Source organism: Mastomys coucha, unplaced genomic scaffold (genome assembly GCF_008632895.1).
Source record: "Mastomys coucha isolate ucsf_1 unplaced genomic scaffold, UCSF_Mcou_1 pScaffold18, whole genome shotgun sequence".
NCBI classification, from domain to species: Eukaryota; Metazoa; Chordata; class Mammalia; order Rodentia; family Muridae; genus Mastomys; species Mastomys coucha.
This window is the reverse complement of record NW_022196900.1, coordinates 5,150,916-5,158,383: the sequence shown is the minus strand read 5'-3', so window position 1 is coordinate 5,158,383 and position 7,468 is coordinate 5,150,916. Positions and strand designations below refer to the sequence as shown.

The 7,468-nt window shown below is 50.4% G+C and overlaps 1 protein-coding gene across 1 annotated transcript in view; it reads left to right on the top strand.

Annotated features, from left to right (window-relative positions):
* The first annotated feature begins 2,658 nt into the window (after positions 1 to 2,658).
* Positions 2,659 to 7,468, top strand: part of Rnf38 (ring finger protein 38) — a 111,014-nt gene continuing 106,204 nt past the window's right edge. Inside the window, exon 1 of the mRNA XM_031377252.1 lies at positions 2,659 to 2,872. The gene's annotated coding sequence lies outside the window, so the exon portion shown is untranslated. The remainder of the gene's footprint in view (positions 2,873 to 7,468) is intronic.

The window sequence follows — 7,468 nt, the reverse complement described above, 5'->3', positions numbered from 1 at the left end:
TGAATAACGCTGCACTGTGTACAACATATCCAGTATTTCAACTTCTCAGTTTGATCTCTTCACCACCTCTCCTTTCTTCTGACCTCTGCAGCACTTTTTCTTTCTTTCTTTTTTTTTTTTTTTTTTTTTTTTGGATTTTCAAGACAGGGTTTCTCTGTATAACCCTGGCTCTCCTGGTACTCACTCTGTAGACCAGGCTGACCTCGAACTCAGAAATCCATTTGTAGCACTTTTTAATGATCCACCCTAGTATACCTGCGTGTTCTCTACACCCACAGATTTAGTCTCTCTCACTAATCACCAATGGAGAATGGAAAGATGTGGGTGGTAAGGGCCACAGCAGACAGGAGGGCCCTACTTTCATTATGTTTTAGGGGTTGTGGCGATGACTCAGGGCTTTGCTGGCCCTCTCTCTCCCTTATTTCTTCTTCCTTCTCCTCCTCCTCCTCTTCCTCCTCCTCCTTCTTTTTCTCCTTTTTTTTTTTTGTTTTGTTTTTTGTTTGTTTGTTTGTTTTGTTTTCGAGACAGGGTTTCCTTGTATAGCCCTGGCTGTCCTGGAACTCACTCTGTAGACTCAGCTGGCCTTGAAGTCAGAAATCTGCCTGTCTCTGCCTTCCAAGTGCTGGGATTAAAGGCATGCACCACCACAGCCCACTTTATTTCTTCCTGGTCTAAAGGCATCCTTTGATGAGTTCTTTGGGCTGACTAAACTGCTAGACTGTCCTTTCTCTTTAGTGTTATCACTTAAGACATTTGCTCTAACTTGGAGTTTTAAGAGATGACTTTGGGGTGCTGACTGTGGGGATAAAAAGAGACTAAACTGGCTGGGTGGTGGTGGCTCATGCCTTTAAGAGAGTTATGTTCAAGATGGCTGAGATTCATGAAAGGGAAGATGCCTCTGAACAGTGGTTTATAGATGTTTTTCAGTGGGCCTTATTAGGATGGAGGCCCTAGCCTGAAAATACATCATCTGACTCTCCTGTGACAAGAAACTCAGGGATGAAATGAAGGAAAATTTAGGTCCTTTGGTCAAAGATAATCTCATTGTGTTTCACTACAGCTTTCCCACGCTGTCCTTCTTGGTGAAATACTCATCCTTAAGATTTTTAAAAGTTTTCTTTTCTTTCTTTCTTTCTTTTTTTTTTTTTTTTGAGATAGGTTCTGTGTAGCTCAGAAGTTTGGCTACACATATCTTAAGTGACCAAGAATGACTTCCTCTGATGCAGCTTCATAACTTCTAAGACTCTCTGACCTCTAGGGAGCTCTTGGAAGGTCTGGACAATATCATCCTATCTCCATTTCTGAGCACTGCTAATGACCGGATAGATGAAAGACAATGCATCATCTAGTGTCAACTGCGGATTTGGAAATGTCTGTTGCCAAAGATCGCCTGCTTTGCCCTCCCATCCTTTCTTTGCACGGTGCAGGGAAAGGCTGAGGCTAATTTTTATTAAAACAATCTAGCCAGCAGCTTAGCTGCACCCTTACCCACATGCCTGTACTTAGAGACACTCAGCACACGGTAGTTTATTTTACTTTTCCACTGATAACGTGAGCCAGAAAAGACGGGAAGATAATCGGTTCAGCCGCCAACATCACCTTTGAGAAAAAGAGGGCAGGCGGGGGATGGGAGGGGGAGCGGGGAGTCTTGAATCCTCAGAAATCTTCCCCAAATAATAGGAAAGCTTTCAGTACAGCCCCAAGTGTTTCCTCACTTCACAGCCTCTTCCTCTTCTGAGATTAGGCCCAGTTGCCTGGACAGCTTCCTGTCAGTGCTTTTCCCCACATGGGTATTTAAAGTGAGAAAGAGGAAGAGAAAGTCGGAGACGGGGGCGAGGACCACGGCTGAGTCGGACTGGCTTCTGCTGGGAATTCAAGATGGGTCTCCAGAACCTAGGGAAGGGCGCTCCTCTCCAACTCTTCCGTCTCCGCCTCTGCGGTTCTCTAGGGCTCCACGGAGACTGATCTATCACCAATCAGCCTCAGAAGCGGAGGGAGAGTTTCTTTCCTAAGTGTCTCAAAGGCACAAACTTTGAGGAGCCAGCCGGGAGGGAGGGAGGACCGACGTGCAGGGGGCCGAGGCAGGAAGCAGGCAGGCGCAGGGAAGACGGTGGGACGCCCGGCCGGCTGAGGCTAACCCGGGCGGACCCGGGCACACTCCCCGGCGCAGACACCGCCCGAGGCGGCGGAGCGGCAGGGCCTGCGCAGTGGTCCGCCCGGCCCCGGAGGCCCGCAGCCGCGCCCCGGAGGCGGGCCGGGGGCGGGGCAGCACGAGGGTTGGGGCGCGGACGAGGAGAGCCTCGGCCCGGGCCTCCCCGCCTGGGCGGGCTGCGGCTGCTGAGGTTCCCCCCACCCCCCAGACGCCGCCCGGGAGCCGCGGTCCGGAGCCCGGCGCTCATTGGCGGCGCGGCGCGGCGTCCCCGCCCCCCGGCGTCCCCGCCCCCTCCGCCGCCGCTGCCGCCGCCACGGCTCGGCTCCGCCTCCTGGCCCGCCGGGAGCCGCCTCCGTCTCCGCCACAGCCTCCTTCGCCACCGGTCCGGGCCCAGCCAGCGCCCGCCGCGCCGGAGTCGAGTCGCAGTCCGAGCCGCTGCCCGCGGCCCCGCCATGAGCGGAAGCGCCGCCGCCGCGGTCGCGGTCGCCGCCGCCGCCGCCGCCTCAGCCGCCGCCGCCGCCGCGCACTTCCAGCCTCGGTCGTCGTCTCCCAGGCCGGGGCCCGCTGAGCTCGGGCCCCCGCGCCGCCCGCGCCCCCCGCCACCACCGCCGCCGCCCCGGCCCGAGCCCATCACCACCGGCCGCCTTAGCCCTCCGGGCCACGGGCCTTTTCGGAGCGGGGCGCAGAGTGTCGGTGCCTGCGGCAGAGCGCCCGGAGCAGGTACGGGGTCCGCCGGCGAGGCGGGGCGGGGCGGGCTGTGCGGGGAGGGGTGAGGGTCAGACCGGGGCAAGGGGTCCCGCGGAGAGGGAGGAGCCATGCCCGCCACAGCTTTGTCCAGCCCGGGAGACCCTGGGAGCCCCTGCTCCTCCGCCGGGCAGAGCGCCTCACAAAGCGTTTTCGCACCCGCTGGGCAGCCCCTTCCTGCGGGGTGGGCAGGGCAGAACCTCGAGAGGAATCGGCTCGGCCGGGGAGGAAACTGAGGCTTACCGGGGGAAGTGACTTGCCCAAGGTCACCAAGCCAGCTAGAGTCTTGTCTTGGCTGAGAACCAGGGCCACCCCGGAGCCGGCGCGGGCCGCCTGCCGAGGGGGCTGGGAAGAGGCAGAGTCCCCAGCCCCTGAGTCTGGAGTGGTCGGAAGAAGGGGGCTGGGGCCTGCGCCCTGGCACACCCACCAGGGGAGCTAACCTATTCCGAGCAGACCAGGACGGGTAGGAAGGAGAAACGGGAGCTGCCTCTGGAGCTTAGTGCCCTGGGGGAACCGATTTAGGGAGCTGAAGCAAGCAGGACTCCTGCCGGGGGCGGGGAGGGGGATGTGCTCCGAGAGGGCTTTATTGAGGTAGTGGAGTAGAGCGTTGGGAACTTGACTCAGGGACCGTTTGGTCTTCTTCAGGTCATCCTTCTCACTACTGCATAGGCTAAGCCAGCCCAGCGGGAATGAAAGGGAAGGAGGCCTGTTCATACAGTGTCTTTTCCAGGAAATTGCCCGAGTTTTGTTTATGCCCGGAACAGAAATGCATAACTGGTCCTGGTAAAAAGCATGCATGTGACCGAAGGCCATCCGAGCCTTTTCTAGAGGGTCGGGACTTACCACACTTGGAGAATTCTCAGAGGAAGAGCAGCTGTCCTAGAAGGGGGGAAGGAAGTTGGGAGGGTTTAGGACAAGTCACCCTCCTGCCTGCTTTACAATCCAGGAGAAGTCCGTTCTTACTTGGGGTGATTAAGGTGCGTTGCTTTTACTCTGCGTCCATCTTAGAAAAGGAGAGAGGATATTAACTATTTCCAGAGGAGATGGAGAAAGCAATGGGTGGATAGCATGCAATGAAGACAGACCAGTAGAAGCTGTGGAAAATAGAGGGTATGTAGTTATTGTGGGGGAAGGGAGATAAAGGGATTGCTGAAGGGGAGGGAGGAGGGCAGCTAGTTTAGAGAAAAACACTGGGATGCTTCCAAAAGGGAAGCAAAGCAAATAGGGTAAGTTTGAAATGAGCCTCTTCAAGCTGAGTGCTGTCGACAACATAGAGTTTTCCTATGGGTCTGACATCATTTCGTGGTTTTCTTTCTTTCTTTTTTCTTTTGAGTAAGGACAGTTGTAATATTTTATAGACTCACTCACACTGCCTTTAACATCACCTACTTACTTCTTTCATTTTCACCCCTAAGGATAAAGGCCCCAGAGTGCCTAAGGTATTGTCTTGAAAGTAAGGCTTGACAAAAGAAAGAAGAGAAAGACTAATTAGCAAATGAATTAATTAAGGCCTTTTGTCCAGATTGATTCCTTAAAGTCAGCTGTTTCTTTACTGCCCTGCCTGGTATCTAAGCTTTCCATCTTGGGTGTTGTTGGAGGGATGCTTCGGGGGTTGTGATCCCAGCCCTAGGAAGACTAAGGTAGAGGGATCAAGAGTTCCAGGCTAGGGCTGGAGAGATGGCTCAGTGGTTAGGAGCACTGTCTGCTCTTCCAGAGGTCCTGAGTTCAATTCCCAGCAATCATATGCTGGCTCAGAACCATCTGTAACAGATCTGATGCTCTCTTCTGATGTTTGAAGACAGCTACAGTGTACTCATGTACATGTATTAAATAATTCTTATAAAACAACAACAGCAACAAAAACAAAAAAAGAGTTCCATGCCAGCTGGAACCACAGCAAGAGGGAAGCCTGGTCAACTTAGGAAAATCCTAGGATTTTGCTATAGTTGTGTGTGTGTGTGTATTTAAAGATTTAATTATTTATCTATTTATTTGTGTGTTTTCAAGATAGAGTTTCTCTGAGCCTTTCCTAGCTGTCCTGGACTTGCATTGTAGGCCAGGTTCACATTGAACTCACATTGAATCCACCTGCCTCTGCCTCTGGAGTGCTGGGACTAAAAAGGCAGACTTATTTTACATATGTGAGCATTTTGTATGCAGATATTTGTATGTGCATCGCCTGAAGGCCAGAACGGAGGGTCTGATCCTCTGGAAGTCCAGTTACAGGCTGTGTGAGTTTTCTTGTGAGTGCTAGGGTCTGAGCCTGGACCCTCTACAATATAGCCAGTGATCTTAACTGCTGAGCCTCAAAATCCTGTTTTGAAATGTAATAAAAGGGAGAGTGCTTGTCTAGTATATTCCAGGCCCTGTTTTATTCCTAATAGTACAAACAAACCGTGACTATAAGAAACATGTGGTGGCGCCTGCCTTTGATCCCAGCACTTGGGAGGCAGAGGCGGCAGAGGCAGGTGGATTTCTGAGTTTGAGGCCAGCTTGGTCTACAGAGTGAGTTCCAGGACAGCCAAGGCTACACAGAGAAACCCTGTCTCGAAAAACAACAACAACAAAACAAACAAACAAACAAACAAAAAACAAACAAACAAACAAAAAACGGAATCATTTAGCAGATATGTCCACATATATGCATGTATGTATAAGAAAATTTATTTGTCATCAGACAAATGCAAATTGAACAGCAGTAAATGTTATTTCATACCTGTCAGCCAGGCACAACTTAAATGTTCTGGTGAGCCTTAGTAAGATTGTAGAGAAATAATGAACTTGTGTTGCTTTGTTGTTGTGCTGAGAGTAGGACCCAGCCTCCTGATGCTAAGCAAGCACTCTGTCTCAGCTCTGTGCGGGTGATGCTTTTTTGTTTTGTTTTGTTTTGTTTCTCTGTGTAGCCCTGGCTGTCCTGGAACTCAGTCTGTAGACCAGGCTGGCCTCGAACTCAGAAATCCACCTGCCTCTGCCTCCCAAGTGCTGCGATTGAAGGCGTTTGTCACCACTGCCCAGCTCCCAGAAGAATCTTTACAGAAATTTTCCAGTTGTATATTTTAAAAACTCAAAACTATTTGTGGCTATATACATACATAGTAATGTAAACATGTGTGGGAACTACAAAAATTTGCAAGAAGTACTTATCTTTGGGTAGAGAAGGTGGAGCGTAGGGTAAGACAGGTATGCAAAGGGCTCTAACTGTACTTAATATTACTTAAACGCAGATCAAGAAACTGTAAATTAAGGATCGTTAGTGTCGGATGTGAGGTATAGAGATTAAATATATTATTCTAAATATTTCGTAGATGTCTGAAATATTTCTCAGGTGTCTCTCCTTATCTTGTTTATAGAACATAAAGTTTTGTCCTCTAACGCTGGATCTGTAACTACAGCATCTTGTCCATCACAGTCCAGCACCTGGCCCGCTGCTCCTTTTTTATTCTTTCTGACCTGTAACCTAGTTTTGCTAGGTAAAGAGAAAAAAAGTTTGCTTTTCTTTTTAATTTAAAAAATTATAAGTAAGGGTGTTTTGCCTGCATGTCTGACTGTGTAGCTAGCATATCTGGTGCCTAGGGCTGGAAGCGCGTTGCATCCCCTGGAACTGTAGTTACAGTTGTAAGCAGCTGTGTGAGTTCTGGGTAGCATGGGTAGTGCTCAACTGCTGAGCCGTTTTTCTAGCCATGGGTAATTTTTATTTTGGAATTTCTGGAGAACATGAAGGATTTTCTAAATTTTTTAGAGGACCTAGATCAGCAGTTGGAACTTTGTCAAAGATGAAACTGCTCCTGCATGCTCTGATTTACCAGGTAGAAGATGGGCCTAGCTGCCTGAGTCACGGGCTCATTCACTAGAGTTTGAGGACTTGTTTCAGATTTGCCAGAGCCCAGCCTCCAGGCTCTTCCCCAGGCTCTGCTTTGTTCCTGCTCCATGACTGGGTATGATTTGAACCATGTGATATTTATCACTTTGAGACCGGGTCCTTTCAGCTCAAGCCAGCCTTCCTTTCCCTGTTCATGCAGCAAGCCTCTGAGTGCTGGCATAGGCCATCAAAATACTTACTTCCTTTGTGGAGCATAAAGGAATGACAAGGGAGCAGCTTGGGAAATGGTTCATGGGTAAAGTGTTTGCTGAGCAAGCCTGGAGACCACAGTTTAGATCCTTTGCACAGGTAAATGGCAGGCAGCTGCCTATAATCCCAGTGCTTGGGAGTTAGAGAAATGGAGGATGCCCCAATAAGCTGGCTAGCTAGGCTAGCTAAATTGTCAAGCTTTAGGTTCAAGTTAGAGACACAAGGTGGAGAGTGATGTAAGAAGACACACAGTGCCAATCTTTGCCTGCCACATGCATGCATTCGCACTTGGACGTACCTGCATTCCCACCATGGGAACATGTATATGTGGGCATGCATATCACATACACATACTCATTACAGTGGTGGCTCACACCTTTAATCCCAGTTCCTGGGATGCAGAGACAGGCAGATTTCTGAGTTTGAGGCCAGCCTGGTCTACAGCGTGAATTCCAGGACAGCCAGGGCTACACAGAGAAACCCTGTCTCAAAAAACCAAAAAA